The 21,613-nt window shown below is 35.9% G+C and overlaps 1 protein-coding gene across 7 annotated transcripts in view; it reads left to right on the plus strand.

The window, feature by feature from the left end:
- Nucleotides 1-125: 125 nt before the first annotated feature.
- HMBOX1 (homeobox containing 1) overlaps nucleotides 126-21,613 on the plus strand; it is a 262,433-nt gene continuing 240,945 nt past the window's right edge. For all 7 annotated transcript variants that reach the window (XM_037813411.1, XM_037813405.1, XM_037813406.1 and 4 more), the window contains exon 1: nucleotides 126-410. The gene's annotated coding sequence lies outside the window, so the exon portion shown is untranslated. The remainder of the gene's footprint in view (nucleotides 411-21,613) is intronic.

Consider the following 21,613-nt stretch of genomic DNA (forward strand, 5'->3'; position numbering starts at 1 on the left):
GCGCGGTACTTGCCGGGAGCTGTAGTTCCCTGGGGCATCTAGTTGCCAAGTCTTGCGCCTTTACTCAAGGGAGACAGGAACTACAACTCCCAGGTCCGCGGGGCTGCAGCAGGTGGGAGCGGGGCTGTTGATATCAATATGGCGGTTGTCAGCCAGACAAAGACAGTCAGTCTGATGTGACTGAGACAAGGAAGGTTTTCAGGGGTAGACTGAGAGATAGGGGCCTCCCCTCCCCCTTCTCCTCTTCCTGCGCCAGCTTCAACCCCTCCCCAGTCCCCTTCCGACTGGCGCCCCTCGCGGAAGACACCCCTCCTCCTCCTGATTTCCCCTCCTCCCTACCTCAGCCCTTCGTACTGGGACGTTGGGGAGGGGGCTGTGCCGGGCGAAGAGAAGTCAGCAAGGATTCTGAGGTGAGTCGATCGGTTTTGAAGCCAGACTACCTCAAGTCTTTTCCCTCACTTCTTACTCTTCACTTTTTTTTTTTTTTTTTTTTTTTTGAAGGGCTTTGGAGACAAAGTGAATGGGCTTAAAGGATCTCTTAAGGGGCCCGATTGAGAGGAGGAAGGAAGCAGGGGCTTCCGAGTGGGTTACCCGGACGCAGGGTGTGGGGTGGGGCACTTTGTGGGGGGCAGTAACTGAAAGGCGTCGGCTGCTCCCCAACTCTTTCTCCTTGTTTCCAACACTATGGGCGGAAGGTTTGAATCCTGGAGGTGGGGTCTGCTTGTTTGGAGTTTGGGAAACTGAGGTGATTTTGAGGTATGTTGAATTGTTTGGTGCGTGTATAACAGTTTTAAACTGTGTGACGTGTACTTGTGTGATATGTTTATATTGAATAAATGTCTATAGATAAGAAGTTAGATAGCTAGAAACATAGTTTTTTTACTGGGCCTGGACTCAGAAGCGTGCGTGAGGTCCTGATCCTGGGCGTTTGGGCTGGCGACGTGTTGCGGGGTAGCAACTCGTTTGTGTCCCATTGCCCACTCACATTACTCCTCCCTGCCTCTACCCGCTCTCCTAAACAAATCTCCACCCCAAACTCAGGGTAGGAGAACTATAGAGATGATGCGGTTTGGAGATGGATTTTTGCATCCTTAAGTCGGTAAATAGGTGGCAAAGCAAAAGTGTTGATATTTTATTCCGGAACCGTGTTCTGGTTACACTATTGGGGCTACTTTGAAAGCAGTCCTCCACCCACCCTCACCCTGAAACAGTAGGTAGAGGTATCTCATAGTCTTCGTGTTAAATAGATTAACAATTACTTAAGATTTTGGGGTGTGGGGTGGGAGTCGGAAGTGCTGAATTCTGTATGTGTCAGCGTGTCTACTGAAAATACAGGATGACTGTTGCGTATCTTGAGATAAGACGACTTATTTTCGTGGTTGGAAAAACTGGCGGAAATTATTTGGGGGGCAGCTGAAAGGCGCTGCTTCTATTTTTTTTTTTACCCCACCCTGTTCTGCCGGGCATTTGCCTGAAAGCTGATATGGAAGAGTGAGGAAGCATTGGGTGAGTGAAGAGAAGGCAGTTGGTATTAAAGATACTATCCTTTATAAAGTTGGATAGTATAAAGTGCTGTTTTTATTTTCTCTGAAGCTTAAAAAACCCTCATTTATCACTAGACTGATATGACTAGTTCATTTCTGTGGAATCTTGCTGGTAGAGATCTTTTCCTTCCTTCCTTCCTTCCATCCATCCTTCCATCTGGCTGTTTGTCTTTCCTTGTTTCCTTGGCATGGTACATCATTTCTCTTCCTGGATGGACATGATGCCTCCTGTGCCTTTTTATTTAGTTTGTGCTAATATGGTTGTTCTTTTTGTGGGGGTTATTATAATATAAATTATAGGTGAAAAGGTTCTGCATTTGTTTTTATTTTGTATTTATGCCACAGGTAATTATCATATTAGGATGCAGTGCTTTGTATTGAACTTATTTTTAAATTGTATAAGTAAGTAATTATGAAAATTTGAATTCTGATTTTTTCTGGTTTCAATCCTATTCATAAAGGGAAGAGGATCACAACATCACTTGTTTCTCAAAGTCTTTAATATTTAATAACATTATACCAGGAGGATTTAAGATTATGTGTTTTGTACTTCCTTAAATCTGAAGTGTAAGTTCATTAGTAACCCCTCTTAGTGACAGTTTTTTAGTGTAATGGACTTTTAAGTAACTAAGAGAATTGGCATAATTTCTATTTAGACTGTTGGGAATTTAATGAATTTACCTATTTTGCCCAAACTTATCAATTCTTGAAACCACCATCTATCAGTAAGGGACCTTACAGTCTAAAAAAACTGGAAATCACATAGATTTAGTATGTGATTTTATGGTGTATTTTATAATCTTTCATTTGAAATTTCTTTTTTTGCTCATTCACATAGATAAACTGATTGTAATCGCAAGATAGCATATATATTTAGATTGACCTGAATAAAAAAAAAAATCAATGTTTTCTAAATCTCAAATTTTGAATATAGCATATGTTGGTTCAAAGCCAAGTCATTAGTTTCTTATACCTTGGATTTCTAGAATTATTTATTTTAAGTTTTTATCTTAATCTGAAACATTATTTTGCAAAAGCTGGAGAAAAATCCTATGTAACAACGTAAATTGAGTGTTTTTTTGCTGAAAGATATTATAACCACAGAGTTTTAAAATGTTTAACAGTTATTTTAAGGAACAAACCTAAAATGTTTGTTAGAGTTGGAAAAATATCAGAATGTGTTCTCTTCTACCTGCCCTTATCTCATTTTGTTTTGTTTTGTTTTATTCTATGGAAATGCAAAGTTACTTGCTGGGAAAAGCTTTCATTAAACTTATTCTGATGAGTAGTCTGGATAAAATCATTTTGTGTAAACCACATATATTCCTTACATTTGTTGAGGGGGGATTCTGTTGCATTTTAAGCACAAGGCATTAAAATGATGAAAAGCCTTTACTGTAGGTTAAAGCAAAAAACATGCTCAGCATGTGGAAGTCATATGGTTTACAAAAAAATTGGAAATCAGGGCATTGGTGCCTGGGCAGCTTAAAATTTCATCCTGTAACTGTGAAAAGCACATCTATTTTCATGTGATCATTTCTAAAAATGTTTGTATTACGGCAAATTTGAAAATCCAAACAGTTTTTAACCCAATCCGTTGCTAGTTCGTGTACTGCATATAGTGAACACGATTTGTGGTTGCAGGTGTGCATCAGGCTGCCTTTGGGAGTCAGCTTTATGTTGAATATCTTCATTGAGGCTTCATTTTCATTGCTGTATGAACAAATTTGTCTTTATTAGCCAAACCCTTAGTTAAAACATCGCTAATAAGACTTAATACCTCCGTATTGTTAGGTTATAAAATATATTGCAATAAATCTTTCATGGTTTCATCATAAAAAAGAAGTCACCAGCGTATGACAATTTTTGTGGCAGATATTGATTGGAATGGCAATGCTTGTTTCATTAATTGTTGAAAACATTGGGAATATTCATCCTGTATGTTATATTCAGTCCGTCTTATTTTTTAATGTTCATAGAGTTACCAGGTATCTTGTAATATCTTTGCTTTTTCTATTTCGTTGCAGCTCTTGCTCCATTATTTTTGTATGCAGATATTTAAATTTGAATTATTTCTCTTGAGAATTAGAAATTTTTCCTTTGATGTCATTTTTCATAAATTCATTTTTGGTGTACCAGTCAACATTTTAAAATGTGACAATTTATAAATATTCTTAGAAGTGCTGAGTGAAAATGCATTGGTTTAGTTTTGTGAACCTATTTCACTTGGTTGTTTTTGGCTTCCAAAATTAGTTTTATAGCTCACTTTGCAATTCTAGCCATTGGCTGGATTTTTCTATAACTATTGGCTTTTATTTCTCAGTTTAGTAGATCTTTGATATGTAAAAAAATTGTTGTGAGTGAAAGCTAGCTTGTCTATAATGTCATATACGTACTTCATAGATGCACTCATAGTATATAAAACATTTTAATGTTTGTTTATATATGAAATTGATATATATCTATCAAACATACAGCCCATAAAAAACAATCTGTGCCACAAATAGCTGGAGACTCTGAACAGTGGCTCAATCTAGAAACTAAAGGATAACTACCATCGCTTGCTTCCACATTATAAAAACTGGAGATTTTCAGTGTCATTTCTAACCATTGTATTAACAGATTCTCCAAAATGTAGTTCTCTCAAAACTGTGGAAGCTGTGGGTCTTGAAATTTTTTTTTAAATAGTATTCTTCAAAATATATGACATAGTTACCTAGGTGCAACTATTCCCAGATAGTCCTCATTGGACTTAGTGTGTATCATAGGTATAAAGATTTTTCTGAGTAATTATTTGATGTAAAACTATAGTTAGAATCTATTTAAACATAATCCTGTGCTTCAGATAACTTGATTTTCCTTTATTTTTAGATGAAACAAGTTGGAAATTTACTATAACATGATCTTGGACACTTTCCAAGAGCATCTGGTTACTGGAAGGCCCTGGCTTTAGGAAAGTTTCACCCTCACAGTAGTACTAAGGTTGAAGTTACAGTATGTTCCTTCAACGGTTATTATAATCTTAATGCAGAAGTTTTCAGATCCTTGACTTGGGCTTTAACTATAGTCTTTTTTTTTTTTTTCTTTACATTTTCAAACAAAGGAGAAAAAAGAACAATAGTCTAGTTTTAGCTTTGAAGTGATCAGTTATTTTAGCTTTTTTAATCTTAAACAGATGACCTGAGAACCCCCTCCTATAAGTGATAAAATAATTCTAATCCATTCAAAGGGCATTTAGGTTTTTCTTAAACCAAGAGTGCTGATTGAATAAGAATATTTATAGTCACATTTTCATAGAGGAAAAGTCAAGTGCTGTGGGTAATAACTTAAGACTGAAACTCTCTGCTTTAAGATTTTGATAAAGTAGTAGAATTGTTAAAATATGAAGACGTTTGGTTGAGCCTAATCAGTCAAGTCTTGGAATCGTTCTCACTCTCCCTGTCCAGTCATGAAGTCAAGTTGATTTTACATCCTTTGTATCGGTTCCCTTCTTTTCATTCTATTCCTATTCCTTTAACTCAGGCCTTCCATCATTTCTGGCTTAACTACATTAGTCTCTTAACTAATCTTGCTTTTGGAGTTTTTCCTTAGTCATTCTACACTCCTTACATGAGGGATTTTGCTAAAATAAAAATGCAAAAATACTGCTTTGCCTATAACCCTCAGTGGCTCCTCAGATTTTCAGGTAAATCCAAACTTTAGAGTCATATCACCTGTGTCCAAATCTGGCTCTACCACTTACTGGCTTTGAGATCTTGGGCAAGTCATTTGTTATGTCTGTGCCTCAGTTTCTTTATGTGCTGAATAGGGAAAAAGATAGTATCTACATCATAGGATTATTGTGAGCCCTTGGAATGCTTTAGTCCTTAGAATGCTTTTGGCATATCATAAGTGTTTACTATTATAATTATCATGTCATACATATATTTTATGTTCTGTTCCTGGCTCATATTTTACCATTACCTGTCGCATACCATGTGCTTTAGCCAAACTGCTGGTAGGCCAAACAAACACTCTTGGCATGGATAGAAGAGTTGAGTGTTGATCTTTTTAGGCTTATTTATTTGAGGGTTGCATTTGTTAGTGACTTCAAAAGTGAAGAATCTATTTTTCATTGCTCTCATGCAGGAAAGGAGGAGATAAGTGTGTCCTGTCTTTACCAAACTGAGCCTCACAAGGATAAATGTTATCCAAAACTACTGGACACAGGTAACAGGAAGGTAGCTAAGGAATTATTCCAGACCTTTAGAATGTAATTTTTGTAGGAGGTTGTACTATGACTGTAGTTGCAACTACCTGTTTTGCTAGGGTTTGCCTTGATGGAACATAATTATTCATTTTGAAGGACTTGAAAGTAGTTATTCTGAATAGTATCTTATTTGGTTGAAAGTTGACTTTCTGGAGCCAAAACTAAAATGATGTTTAGTTTTGCATAGTAGCAGTTTAGAACCATTCAGGACAGGAATATTTGCTGCATGCTCTGTTGTCTGAGTAAGGCCTCCTTGAAAAGATAGCATGATCTTATTTTTTTAGAGTATTATATCATTGTTTTTTCAGTAAAATGTAATTTTTCTCCAAAGATAATAGATCTAAGGTTAAATATAAATTTCTTTGGTATTTTTTTTCCCTCAAAAAAAAGTGGTTTTCTTTAAATAAAGTAGAATAATTTTTTAAAAAATTACCACTTGCTTTTGAACTCAAGCAAAGGCATTAACTGACTTGTTCTTCTTCCCTGGAGAAAGGAATTATTTAATGGCCACATGTTAATTGGTTACTTCCAATATAAAGTTCATTTTCTGAAATAGAATGTTTTATTGACAGCTTTCTGAACAAGTGTCTTCACTCTGTTACTGACTATAAGTTTGTGTTATCATCTAGTTATATCTTAGTTTCTTAATCTGCTTAACACAGGGAATTTATATTTTATCATTAAGTTAACTCAAGAGTTGTTTTTGTCTTTATTTTAAATAATTATAGATTTACAGGAAGTTGCAAATATAGTAGAGGGGGCCCTTTACCTTTCACTCGGTTTTCCCCGATGGTTACATCTTACGTCACTATAGTACAATATTAAAACCAGTAAATTGACATTGGTACAATGTGTGTGTATGTAATTCTGTGCCATTTGATCACATGTGTAGATTGTGTAACCTCCACTGCAATGTTTTAAAACTATTCCATCACCACAAAAATAAACTAATTCCCCTCTTGTTCATAAGTTTTGTTGTTTTGTCAGTATAACTGAGAAGGACACCAATTGCTAGATCAATAGTTTCACTTTTTTGCTGTATGTAGTAATGCAGAAATTCTTTTGGCACACTTTGAAAGTTTTATGAAAAGTTCCAATTAAACTTTGTTATGACAATTTTAAAATTGGCAAGCTTTATTTCAATAAATTATAATATGAATTCACATTAAACTTTTCTACCAAAAGTTAATAATGTTGATAATTTCTGCAAATAAAATGTGTGAGATTTAAACAAATTCAAGGCTTAGTGATATATTTCTTGTGAGAGAGAAAGTATGCTGGAATCTGTATGACTTGACTAAAATTATAGCTATTCTGGAATTAGTTTAGTCTAACATAGTATTAAAACCACCTTTTTCGACTCATAATGAGCTCAATAGTTTTATTTAGGATTTGTTGCAAGGGAACTAGCTTTAAAGAAAGCCAATTCAAATGTTGTTTTCAGGGAAAGGGTCTTTAGAGAAAAAAAAGTGGTTCTAGATACTGTTGTTAGTCTAGGTACAAGAAAGAACCATCAAATTAAAGACCAGATACAAGTCTGATTATACTTTGTTGCCCCTTTCTCAATTGTGTAAGTTATAATGCCTATCTTCAAAGATGAGGCTGTTAATCCAGTATACTACAATTATTACAAACATGAAACAACAAAGATTTTCTTCCAACTGGCTAAGAAAATATTATTCAAATATATGATCAGAAAAATTAGGTCATGTAATTTTTGTCTTATTTCAGGTTTGAGACAATTTCTTATTTGTTGGCACTGCTATGATTTGCTTTGAAAAGAAAAATTAAGTTTTGTTTCATTGACAAGAATATGATAAATACTTGGTATTTCCTGATAAGTCAGATCATATTTAGTTTTTTGGCTACCTGTCATTTCATTTTTCTCCTTGGGTTTATCTGTTGCAAGTTTATCTTGGCATACATTGTTAAAAAAAATAGTGCTTTAATCAGGTATTGTTTGGGTACAGGGAGAATTTGTTGTAGGGATCCAGCTGTTTGGGGGAGATGAAGAACAACTAGACTTGTGTGAATGGGAGAACTATTAGGAATCTGCGATGCTAGTTTCTCTGCCTCTCATTCTGGGGATGTATGATTTCTTGTCTTAGCTTCTTCTTCCACGTCTGCTACATCTCCCTTTCACCTTCTCCTATCCACTTCCATTTGCTTTGCCCTAATTTTCCTTAATTTCTGCTTCTCCATAACTTTGACTTACAGGTAGATTAGGTTTGCCATGGCACTGACTTGAACTGTTCTTTCTTTTCAACTAAAGCTTACCTTTTTGTGGTGACAGTGTATTTCTTTTAGTTCAGTTGGTTGGGGAGAAATCTGAATGCATTGCATGATCTTGAGTTAGATGTCTATCCCTATTCCATGCCCTCGGGGGATGGGACACAGGGGGAGTCACCTGTTATGTAAGGCTAATGCTTTTAGGTGCTCTAGATTGAGGAGGGTTCTCTTGTAGGAATTGAATAGAGCAGTCAGTTAAACATGTCAGTTCTAGCAGTGTGTTGAGGTACTCTGGGATAAGCAAATATGAATTGGATTTAACCCTTTTCTTCAAGGGCCAGACAATTTTTGGAAGTGGCAAAAGTCTCCCAGTATAACTTAACATTGGCTTCTTATGCTAGTCACCACAGGGAAATCAGAAAGAAGACAAAACAGGACTTCAGAACTAGCCAGGATTGAGGAAACAGAATCAGAGGTAACACTTGAAGCATGGATGTACTGCTATCTGTATAATTTGAATCACAGCTCTAAAGCAGGAAAGTACCTACAAATCATTCTTTAAGGATTCTAGTTGCTGCTCTCAAGGAGCATCCCTTTTTGAATAAAGAAGATCTTTTTCAATTCTCCCTCATATCTAGTAGACAGACTTTTGACCACCACTTGCCCCATCATCAGGGTCAAGAGACATCTTCTGAGAACTCACTCTTTCACTATTGCAGGGACTGGAACATTCTTTATATGGACAATTATTCCCTTAGAAAATATCTTTCATTCCTGATAAGCCTTTGTGTTAGGTCAAGATAAAGTTAGTACATTTGTGCCCGTTTTACTCTAGAGGCAGTAAACAGGAATTCCAATAGTGACTCCAATAGTGAGGGTCTTCTCAACAGACACAGAGACAAGAATTTACACATTGGGTCAGTCCATTTTCCAGTCAGCACCATGTTATGGCTAACAGAAGCTCCATGATGTTGGGGAAAGGAACTAGAACCTTTTTTTTTTTCTGTCACTATTGGAGTTGATAGGATTTCGGGACTAAAAACTCCGAAGTTAAGTCTTGATTATGTTACCAAACCAGGACTGAGGTTTTAGAAATAAGCACAGGTTAAGCATAGGCAACCATAGAACCTAGAAGAGATTGTGTCAGATTACAATAAACAGTTGGATAGTCACAGAGTTCTAAGCACTTAAGCTGCAACAGTGAAAGGCAGTGGATCTCAACTTTTGTAAAGAAGAATTACCTGGAAAAAATATTAAAATTTTTGTTTCCTGAGCTCCATCTTCAGATTCCTGAAATCTGAGATGGGGCCCAGGAATGTGGATCCTTCATAAGCATCCCAGGTAGTTCTAGTTGATGTGGTCCACAGAAGATTTGGAAAGTGCACAGATATAGCAAATACCTACTGAGAACCTACTATGTATGTGGTTCTAGGTAGAATGCTTGGTAGTCTCAAATACCTGATTATAACTTGGAGTGTTTCCTCCCTGATATGTATCTGCCTACTATTAAATACTGCATGTCTATCCTTTCTACTTGCTTATGCCCTAATTGTTCTGATTGCTTAAATCATGACCTGGAATATATTTTGGATAAACATGAATATTTTTTGGATAAACATGAATATTTTTCTGGATATTATACTTCAAAGTTAGTATTATATCCCAAACAGCTAGTCCTTTAAGGTATATCGTCAGTTCATTTTCTTAAACTTGATGTTTTCACATACCAAATCTTAAGGCAATCTTTTGTTTTCCATTTGTTAATAAGTTTTCTTTATTCTAGTTTTCTGAATCTCTTAAGTAAGATTTCTTTTCATCTTTTGCACTTTGGTATGTCAGCCAACCCTTAAACCTTTGCCCTCACAAACCGATACTCTCCCTAACATCCTCCCCCCCCCCCCCGTTTGTTTTTAGATCTCTCATGTTTCTTCTTGTAGTCTTAATTAGTCGTAGAATATTATGCTGGGTGAGAACATGGACTTTGGAGTCAGACTATCTAGGTGCAAATCTGACTTCTACTATTTTCCCTGTAATTTTGTGTAAACCTTGTGTCTCTGTTTCTCATCTGTAATATGGGATACATAATAGTACCTATAACATAGGATTGTTGTCAGTATATGAGACAATATTTATAAAGTGCTTAGAGTAGCAGTTGGCACAGATGATGGCACACCTTAATTATTATCTTATTGTTAGTTGTTCAGGGCTGCTTTTCCAAGGTATTTACTCCACTTCTTAATCCTTAGAATTCACATATATTGCAAGTAATCCCTTATTGGCTAATTTATTTATTTATCTATCTATCTATTTATTTATTTATTTTTAGTTTATTTTTTAAAATTCATTTTTATTGCGATATATTCACGCTAATTTATTTTTGTTTATTTATTTTCTTCTCAGTTTTCCTTTTGTAGGCTTTAGTTGCATTTTATGCAAATACCTGTTTCCTCTTAACTATAAATAATTCTTTCTGTCCAGGTCTCCCTTCCATCATCCTTTCTCATTCTTGTTAAAATTACCTCTGGTCTTGAAGTTCCTAGATTTTAAAAACTGTAAATCACCCTTTCTGTACATTCCTTTTTGTACTTCTCTCCTCTTCCCATGTTATTCATCAATTTTGTGCCAATTCTTTCGCCATCACATCTCTTAGATCATTATCTTCCTTTTTATATCTCTGGTAGCATCCTCATCACTCTTGCTGAGCTCTTTGCAACAGTAAAACTGGGCTTCCTGCCTCTTCTCTACTGTATTCCATGGTGCACAGTACTGTTAGATTAATTTTTATCAAACATCTTTCATCAAGTCATTCAAGAAGTTAATAGTACCCTAGTTCAACTTGTGCTATATCCCAGTTTTTAATCCCTGTGCTTCTTTTAGATTTTTTACCATTTTCTTTCTTCATTTACTACCATTTTATTTTCTTATTCCTTAAATGTTTTTTCTTTTACATTCAAGCAAATTTCCTTTGTTCCTGTTGTATGTTTTCAGCCTTTATTTCTTGGTACTTTCCCACTTAATATGTTTGGATATCCTTATCTGGCCAGTTAAAACCTTCTTATTAAAGCCCAGTTAAAACATTCTCTCTTTGAAAAAAAAATTTCCAATGAACCCTATTATATTTGGACCAGTCATTTACTCTGTATATATGGTATGCACTTATATACTCAGTTATTACTGTGTTTTTTTGTATTTACTTTTAAGATATGTCACATTTTAAATATTTTAGTTTTCATCTCATGTGTATGAATTGGATTACTATCTGAAATCTCAGGGTCTTGAGTCTCCTGTTGGCTTGCAACCCTCTGCATTCTTTTCCGTTTTAATTTTCATGGTTCATTTATTGTCATTCCTCCAACCCATATTTGATGCATATTATGTAAGTAAGAAAGGGTCCTAACCTTTAGGAAGCTTACAGTTTGATTTTGATAGGATCAGAAAAAGAACTCAACTGTGAGTTGCTGCTCTCAATACTGTACATGGGTTATTCTTGCTTCAGTAATTTCTCCTGTCCAATACCCTCAGAAATAGTAATTAGTACTACATAGACTGCTAAGCCTAAGTTCCTGACAAATGCTTTTGGCTGTGGAATGCTGGTACCAATGACAATGGTGAGGAATGGTCATGTTAGGTAAGTAGTGATAAGGTAGGAATTTGGGGTTCATTATCTTCTAAGTAAGCTCATGGTTTTCCCCTGTTTCTCAGGACAGCAGAAGATCTAGGGACTTAAAGAACTGTATTTATAAAATTATAACATTGGCAGGAATCCAAGCAATAAAGATGTATATTAAAAAAAACAAGTGTAGTAGTCCCTTCTCCTCTCCTGCCTCACTCCCCATGCCCTCAAAAAAAAGTCTACCTGGTGTTCTGATCATAGCAAATCACCCTAAAATTTAGTGTCTTAAAGCAAAAATAATCATTTTGTCATTATGTCTTATGATTCTGGAGGTTGACTAGTGTCAGCTAGGTGGTTCTCGCTTGCAATCTCTCATATAGTTACCATCTGACTATGCTGGGGGCTGGAGTCACCTAAAGGCTAGCTCACTCAAGTGTCTGATGCCTGGGTTGGGAGGAGTCAAACAACTGAGGGCTGAAACAGATACAGCTCCTTAGGTATCTTTGTATCTGTGTGGTCTCTCCAATGTGGAGGCTTCAAGGTAGTTAGACTTTTTATATGGTACCTCAAAGCTCTCAAGTCATGTGTCCCAAGATAGAAAGCCAGGCATATCTTTTTTTTTTTTTTTCCTTTTCTGTTTTTAATGACCCTGTCTTGTAAGTCAGGCAGTGTTATTTCCTCCGCATTCTATTTGTCAAGGTGTCACATAGACCTGCCCAAGTTCAAGAGTAGGGAACACAAACTCTACCTCTTGATGGGAGGAGTGGTTCTAGAATAGTATGTATGTTGGAACTATTGTGCCAATATGGAAAATACAGTCTGCCATGCCAAGGATAAATACGATTACCAATTTGGCTTACTTTCACATCTTTTTCCTTGCATGCACAAATCATATTCCCAAATGCATATTCATATAATGGTATCATATTGCAACTTATATTTTTTATTTAGCAATATGCAATGGACATTCATCCATGTCAGTACGTAAAGACCTACCTAATTTTTTGAATATCATACATGAAATGAACCATAATATGCTTTAACCATTTGCCTACAATGAACATTTAAGTTGTCATATATAAAGAAATATATGTCATATATAAAGAAAAGCTATATTATTTGGCATTTTACCAGTTCAGGGATTGTTTCTTGCCTTTCTTCCTGTCAACTATAGAAAAGCCATATACGTAAATACTTAATTTGTACTAGTAGTTGATCAGTTAATCAACCAAAGAAGTTGGCCATAGTAATGAATCATTAAGGAAACTGATTACTTAAACATTTTACTTTAATCAAAACATAGAAATATACATGCATTCATCAATATTTTGATTAAGGGCAGTGGTTCCCTACCAGGATAATTTTATCCTCCAGGGGACATGTGACAACATTTGGAGAAATTTTGATTGTCATTACTGGGGTGGGGTGTCACTGTCATCTAGGAAGTAGAAGAAAAGCCACGGATTCTGCTAAGCATACTAAACATCCTTCAGTTCACAGGATAATGTTGTGTTGTGTCTATGCCCCCTCCCTATATACACACAAAGAATTATCAGGTACTAAATGTCAGTAGTGCTAGAGTTGAAAAACTGATCTAGGGCCAAGGTGTTTTTCTTGGTGTATGTATCTATAGATGGGCACCCTACATCACATTTTCATGCATAAACAATATCCATACTTCTCATTTATGAATTCAAGTTTTGGTTTCTTCAAAATGGAGGGAGACCTTAAAGACACTTACAATACAGTCTGAGTCAAATATTAATATGATTTTCCCCAAGTCTTTCACAGTAGTTTCACCCACACCTAGTTCAATAGCATTTTCTTTTTAAGTAATCATTTAAAATTGTACCAAAACATTCAACCTGTTATTTTCAACTTAATTTTCATAGAACAATTCTTCACATTCATTTTCAAATAGAATTGGAAAATATGTAATTAAATTCCAGTAGCAAGAAAAACTGATATAAAGTGTGGGAAGAAGCCAACCTACTTACTTTGGCACAGAGTAGAGTGTATGCGAGAGTAGCCTAATTAGCATCTTATTTCAGTCAAAGGGGAATCTAGAGAGCATTGGTTGATTATGATGAGTTAGTGAAGTGGAGATTGGCTAAGAGCTTCTTTGAGTTACAAGGAACTGAAGGATTTTTTTGCTGTTGAAAGAATTGTTCTCAAAGTAAGTTCACCTTCTTAAATGAACAAGTCAAAAAAAAAAAACCAAACTAAAAACATAACATAATTTTAGATTACAATTGAATTTTGTGTTGCCCCCAAGTAGTAGGATTGATGAGGGCATCGGGGAGGAGAGAAAGATGATGCCATCGGTGGCCTTTGACATGAACAATGTATTTTGCTCCAGGTTTACATGCTGTGGTATAGGAAATTTAGAGATCTTTAGGTATTTGGGATAATCAGGAAGTCCTTTCTATCTAGAAATTATTAAATTATTTCAATGGGTTTTAGACCATTTCACGAAATGTATGTATTCATATTTATTTGTGCTTTAGAGGTTATTACCAGCTGGCCTTATCCTATTTAACAACTCTGTATTTTAAGCAGGCAAACTTCCATGGTGTCTCCTTTATTTCTGGATTGTCTTTATGTGGACCTATGCGTATTAAACCCCATCAGACAGTCTCCTGCCTTTAACCAAAGCATTACACTTCTTTAAAGTACCTAAACCTAGCATCTCAATTTTCAGTAGTTAATGAAAGACTTGATTCTAACACATTTCCAATCTGTGTATTACTAGCACATTTTTTTCAGTTTGGTGAATATATGTGTTTTGAGAATAGATGCATAATTTTGACTACGTGAATTTGTGTAGGCTGACTCGTTGCCTAATAAAAGCAGTATTATTTAGAACTTAATTAGAGATTAATTAGAGAGGTCCAGAAACTGGCATTATAGATACCCTAATGAATTATCTAGTGACCAACACCAGTGGAAAATCTAACCTGAATAAATGGTTAATCTTTCTCAGAACAGAGGATTAAGGATTGTTAAAATTGTTAATTACTATTTCTGTAGTTGTTGGGGAAAAGGTTGGCTGTTCATCCCTTTGCTTTTTGCTAATGGTGATTTCCTTATCTTAAAAACTGTAAGATGAAAGGAAGATAAGAGATTACTTAGAGCAGCATGACTGAGTTAACTCTCAGTTAATGCTGATTTTTAATCATTCCTTCCCTTCAGGCTTACATTTATGAAATTCACAATACAAAAAAAATGTGTGTATTATAGGTGTGATACCTCCCAATTACATTTGTATACTACTCAGTATATGAACATTTTTTACTTTATCCAGTTCTATCTTTTCAAGCAAGAAATGTGTAGAGATTCTTAGTAAAAGCTTTTTGAAAATAATGGTTTTGAATGGATTATGAAACTAATAATTCCAAACTGGTCAAGATAGTAAATTTTAAGTCAAATATATTTAAAATGTTATCAGAATTATTAGAAAGATAATTTTTTTTGGAAAAAATAATTTCTTTTAAAGGTAAATGAAAGTTTATTTTCCAAATGAACTATATATGACAGATTCAATTTAGAAGAGGCACAGCAAATATTTTAAGGCAGCTTATTGCATGTTTGGTGGTGATGTTTTGCATTGTTAGTATTTATATCAAAAAACTGTAACATAGAATCCTTGAAAAGCAGGGATCAGAAATAACCTGGTTTATCACTTGTGTCCAGTAGCAAAATGACAGGAGAAAGAAGTTCTTGCCTAAGGTCCATTTTCAGGATAGAACCCAGGTTATTTATCTCCTAGTTTTGTACTCTCTCCATTTTGCTATTACCAAAGGCAATTGAAACTTTCTAATTTATTCTGCTCAAATTCCGCAAATTGGTGATGGACATTTAGGAAATTTGAGTTGTCAAAATAACTTCCTTTGTAAGTAGGTCTTGATTTTTAATAGTAATTCAGTTCACTCACCTTCGTTTTCATTATTATTTCATTAATAAGAATACATTATCCAAACAGTTTTATCAATCTCATCCAGGTTGTTTAAAAAATATTTGCGCAGTCACTGATTTGTTGCATACCTCTGTACTTATAATGTCTTATGAGGCCTGCAGGCTGCTCAACATCTCTGGAATCTTTAAACTGTTTATCATTTTACTTTTGTCCTTGGTCTCCCAACCATTTGCTTAAGGTTCTTTAACCCTTAAATTATAAAGCCCTTTTCCTAGGGATTTCTAAAGTAACATATGAATGCTTGGTTATCAGATTGCCTGATTCATTGACATACATTTGGAGCATCATTTTGAGTAATGTGTAGATAGCTGGTTTGTACTGATTTAAATGTTTTGCATTAATTTCAGAATGAACATAGCATTTTGTTTGATTTGTTATGTTACTTTTATTTTTAAAGGAGGTATAATTTAGTGTGCCTTGTTTCAATTTACAGGCTCTTCCCTAGGACCATAACTTACCAGAATTCAAAGACTATGTTTACTTCTATTCAATATCGGACCTCCTTTTTTTAAAAAATTTAATTTTATTGAGATTGTTCGCATACCATACAATTATCCAAATTATCCAAAGATCCAAAGTGCACAATCAGTTGCCCATGCATCATGCAGCTGTACATCCATCACCACAATTAATTTTTTTTCTCAATTTTTAGAACATTTTGATTACTCCAGGAAAGAAAGGACAAAAAAAGAAAACTCAGTTCCTCCCATACCCCTAACTACCCCCACTCCATTATTGACTCGTAGTGTTGGTATAGTACATTTGTTACTGTTGATGAAATAATGTTAAAATACTATTAACTGTAGTACATAGTTTGCAATAGGTATATTTTTTTCCCCATATACCCCTCTGTTATTAACATCTAGTTATAGTGTCATACATTTGTTCTAGTTCATGAAAGAGATTTGTAATATTTGTACAGTTAATCAGGGAGATTGTCGACCACAGGATTCACTGTTTTATACATTCCCATCTTTTAACCTCCAACTTTCCTTTTATTGACATATGTGACTCTAATCTTTCCCTTTCCACCACATTCACATACCATTCAGCACTGTTAGTTATTCTCAAAATAATGTGCTACCGTCACCTCTGTCCATTTCCGAACACTTAAGTTCAACCCAGTTGAGCATTCTGCTCATAATAAGCAACTGCTCCCCATTCTTTAGCCTCGTTCTATAACCTGTTATATTTCATGTCTGTGTGTTTACATATTATAATTAGTTCATGTCAGTGAGACCATGCAATATTTGTCCTCATGTGTCTGACTTATTTCACTCAGTGTAGTGCCCTCAAGGTTTCTTCATCAACCCCCTTTTTTTAAAAGATGGTTTTGTTCACCCACCATACTTTCTATACTAAGTAAACAATCAGAAATTCCCTATATAGTCACATATTTATGTATTCACCACCATCTATATAAGGACATCTCCATTTCTTCCACAAAGTAGGAGGAAGAGTCAAAGAAGGTAGAGAGGCAAAAGAAAAAGAAATAAAACATGACAGCTGAAAGTAACAAAAGGAAAAATAGAATTAAACTAAAGTGGAATGAAAGAGTCAGACAACATCACCAATGCCAAGAGTCCCATAACCCTCTCTTATGGCATTTAGCTTTACTATATTGCCTTCATTACATTAAAGGGATAATAATACAATGTTTCTGTTAACTATAGTCTCTAGTTTGTATTGATTGTATTTTTTTCCCCAATACCACCCTATTTTTAACACCTTGCAAGATTGACATTCGTTATCCCTCATGTAAAAAGATATTTGTACATTTTGTCAATTGTTGAGGACTCTAGGTTTCACTGAGTTATACAGTCCCAGTCTTTATCTTTCTTCTTTCCTTCCTGGGGTGTCCCACATGCTCCTAACCTTCCTCTTCAACAATACTCACAGTCATCTTTGTTCAGTGTACTTACATTGCTATGCTACTATCACCCAAAATTGTGTTCCAGACCTCTCACTCCTGTCTTTTCCTGTGTGTGTAGTGCTCCCTTAATTATTTCCTGTAGTGCAGGTATCTTGTTCGCAAACTCTCTCATTGTCTGTCAGAGAATATTTTAAGCTCTCCCTCATATTTGAAGGACAGTTTTGTCGGATATGGGATTCTTGGTTGGTGGTTTTTCTCTTCCAGTGTCTTAAATATATCACACCACTTCCTTCTTACCCCCATGGTTTCTACTGAGAAATCCGCACATAGTCTTATCAAGCTTCCTTTGTATGTGATGGATCACTTTTCTCTTGCTGCTTTAAGGATTCTCTCTTTGTCTTCAATGTTTGATAAATCTGATTATTAAGTGTCTTGGCGTAGGTATATTCAGATCTATTCTCTTTGGCATATGCTGTGCTTCTTGGATTTGTAATTTTATATCTTTCATAAGAGATGGGAAATTTTCGTTGATTATTTCCTCTGTTATTACTTTTGCCCCTTTTCCCTTCTCTTCTCCTTCTGGGACACCCATGACATGTATATCATGTGCTTTGTGTTGTCATTCAGTTCCCTGAGACGTTGCTCATATTATTCCATTCTTCTCCCTGTCTGTTCTTTTGTGTGTAGGATTTCAGGTGCCTTGTTCTCCAATTCCTGAGTGTTTTCTTCTGCCTCTTGAGATCTGCTGTTGTATGTCTCCATTGTGTTTTTCATTTCTTGTGTTGTACCTTTGATTTCCATAGATTCTGCCAGTTGTTTTTTCAAACTTTTGATTTCTACCTTATGTATGCCCAGTGTTTTCTTTATAGCCTTCATCTCTTTTCCTGTATCTTCCCTGAACTTGTTGATTTGGGTTTTGATTTGATTTGGCATATCTCTTTGAAAATCTTTAATAAATTGTTTCATTAAAGTGAAACAATATCTCAGCTGTATCTTGATTAAGGTGTAAGTTTGTTCCTTTGACTGGGCTATATCTTCGTTTTTCCTGGTGTAGATTTTAGATTTCTGTTGTCTAGGCTTCTGGTTTCCTTGGTTACCTCAATCAGATTTTGCCAGACTAGAATGGGTTCAGGTCTCAGAATGGGGTTATATTCAGAGTGAATCTTAGAAGAATGAGACTTTCCTGTGAGGTCTCTAGTCACTGTGCTTTTCCTAACCTGCCCAGCAGGAGGTGTCTGTGAGCCTTTGGTTCCCAACTGGTGTAAAGAGGTGTGGCCTCTTTACTTTCTGTTTTGGTTGTTTCCCCCCAGGGTCTGGGGTCTGGTTCTGAAGGGAAAGCTGGGCCCCACCTCCTTACTCTTAGGGAAGATACACCCCCTAGGGAGTTACCATCTGCATATGAATTGTCTCTTTGACTCTGTTATCTCCACCCCTCTGGGCTCCACCCATCTGGGTCAGAAGGCTGCAAACTGAAAATGGCTGAGGTTGTCTCCACTGTGCTCCTCAGGTTGAGATAGAGAAAAGGGGACAGAAAACCCCCTTTTAGAGCCAGTACATGGCCCCTCAGTTTCACTCATCAGCCAGAGGTAACACCTGTTTTCCTGGGCTCCCCCTCCCGGGATGGATGACTCTTCTGGTTCTTTGAGGTAAGTCGTCACTAAAAGCCTCTGTCTGCTCATTGGGGGTTTGTAGCATGTATTCAGCTGTCCACCTTTGTTAATTCAAACCCCATTTGGAGCTCAACTGAGCTATATTCTCTTGGAGACTGCTGCTTTCTACCACAGCCAGGCTTTGCAACTCAGCCTGCTGTGGAGGGAGGAGATTCCCAGTGGGGTTCCGCAGTTTTTACTTACAGATTTTTATCCTGCTATCTCAGCCATTCCTTCCAATCCAGGTTGGGGTACAATGTGTGGACAGTTATGGTTGTTCCCAGCAGTAATTCCAAATTATTTACTCTTTGTTCCTGGTTGTTTATTTGTTGTTCTGAGGGACTAACTAAATTCCACACCTTTCTATGCCATCATCTTGCCCTGTCCTAGACCTACTTTTTGAATTAAAGAAGGGAGAAGAAAATTGATGTTAATGAGTATATATAGTTCAAATTTTTGTTTTTAAATTATAAACATGAAAATCTGTTACAAAAACAGAGAGATGAGCATTTACTAAAATCTCAGTTATACAGAAGGCCTTAGAGTAGCTGGGTAATTAGAAAGCATGCTTTAAAACAATCAGCTTGACAAGATAGTTGACTTGCCAGTCTATATGATGGCCAGTTGTAGGATGGCAGAAAAGCCTTCTCTAACAGTTTTCTCAAATTATCTGTGGTGTACCACATTGTTTTTAAAATTTCTGATCATTGACTGATTTTTCTGTGATTTGCAATAAATACGAAGTGCTAGGAAAATTAAATGGAAAAAAAATAACCAAAGAAATATAAGATACAGCCCCAATTTTTTATTATCAGATTCAACAGATATAATTAGTATGTCAAAATGCCATTAAAAGTTTCTAAACATTTATTCTCAATTTTTGTAATTACCTAGTGTGCCAGTGTGGATATATTATGCCCCTCCACAGGGCATGTTCTTTGATGCAATCTTGTGTGGGCAGACATATTAGGGTTGATTAAGTTGGAATCCTTTGATTGTTTCATGGAGATGTGACTCAATCAACTGTGGACAAGACCTTTGATTGGATAATTTCTGTGGAGGTGTTACCCCACCTATTCAGGATAGGTCTGAATTAAATTACTGGAACCATATAAAGAACTGACAAACAGAAGGAACTTGGAGCAACTGTGAGTGACAATTTGGAGAGCAACTGAGAGTGATATTTTGAAGAGCACCTGCAGCTAAGAAAGGACAAAATGCCCCAAGAGCAACACTGGTGAATGCCATTTTGAAACACAACCTGGGAGCAAGCAGACACCAGTCACATGCCTTCCCAGCTAACAGAGGTTTTCCAGACACCAATGGCCATCATTCAGTGAAGGTACCTGATTATTGATGCCTTACCTTGGACACTTTATGACCTTAACACTGTAACTTTGTAACCAAATAAACCTGCTTTATAAAAGCCAGTCCATATCCTGGAGTATTGCAAACGGCAGCATTAGCAAACTGGAACACCTAGTCTTGGACCAGATACAAACAGACCATGGATAGGCCCTGGTCTGCAGATCACGCTTTGAGAAGTAGTGTCTTAGAACATGTAAATGCTAAAAATGCTGTCTATTAGGAATAATTTCTATGCTGGGAAAGCTTGTTTCACTGGTACCCACAACAAGCACTGCTCCTACAAACAATACTCAAGTACCTGACTTGTAAAAGTGGTGAGTTGCCTTCCTATGAAGACCAAAAAATGAGGCATGGGAGCTTTTTTTAAAAAACGATTTTATTGAGGCATAATTTACATACCATAAAAATCACCTGTTTTAACTGCACAGTTCACTGATTTTTAGTAAATTTACTAATTTGTGCAGACATCACCACAATCCAGTTTTAGAACATTTTTTTTATCACCTCTGTAATCTCCCTCATGCTCTTTAACATTTAATTCCTATTCTCACTCTCCAATCCCAGACAACCACTCTTACCCTTTCTATCTCTATAGATTTGCCTTTTCTGGACATTTTATATAAATGGAGTCATTTACTAATAATTGGGCTTTTGTGTCTGACTTCTTTGACTTAGCATAGTATTTTTGAGTTCCATCCATGTTGTATCAGATATCACTATTTTGTTCCTTTTTATTGCTGAATAGTATTCAGTTATATGGCAAACTACATTTTGTAATCCATTCACCAGCTGATGGGCATTTGGGTTGTTTCCACTTTGGGGGGAATATTATGAGTAATGCTGCTGTGAACATGTGCACACAAGTTTGTGTGTGAACTTGTTTTCACTTCTCTTGGGTAGATACCTAGGAATGAAATTGTTCACCCATATGGTAAATTTATGTTTAACTTTTTAAGAAACTACCAAACTGTTTTACATTCCCACCAGCTAAGTATGAGATGGCCAGAGAGTTGCCATTCTCCACATCTTTTTCAACACTTGTTATTGTCTATCTTTTAGATTATAGCCATTTAAATGGGAGTGAAGTGGAATAGCATTCTGGTATTAATTTG

This window comes from Choloepus didactylus, chromosome 20 (genome assembly GCF_015220235.1).
Source record: "Choloepus didactylus isolate mChoDid1 chromosome 20, mChoDid1.pri, whole genome shotgun sequence".
NCBI lineage: Eukaryota > Metazoa > Chordata > Mammalia > Pilosa > Megalonychidae > Choloepus > Choloepus didactylus.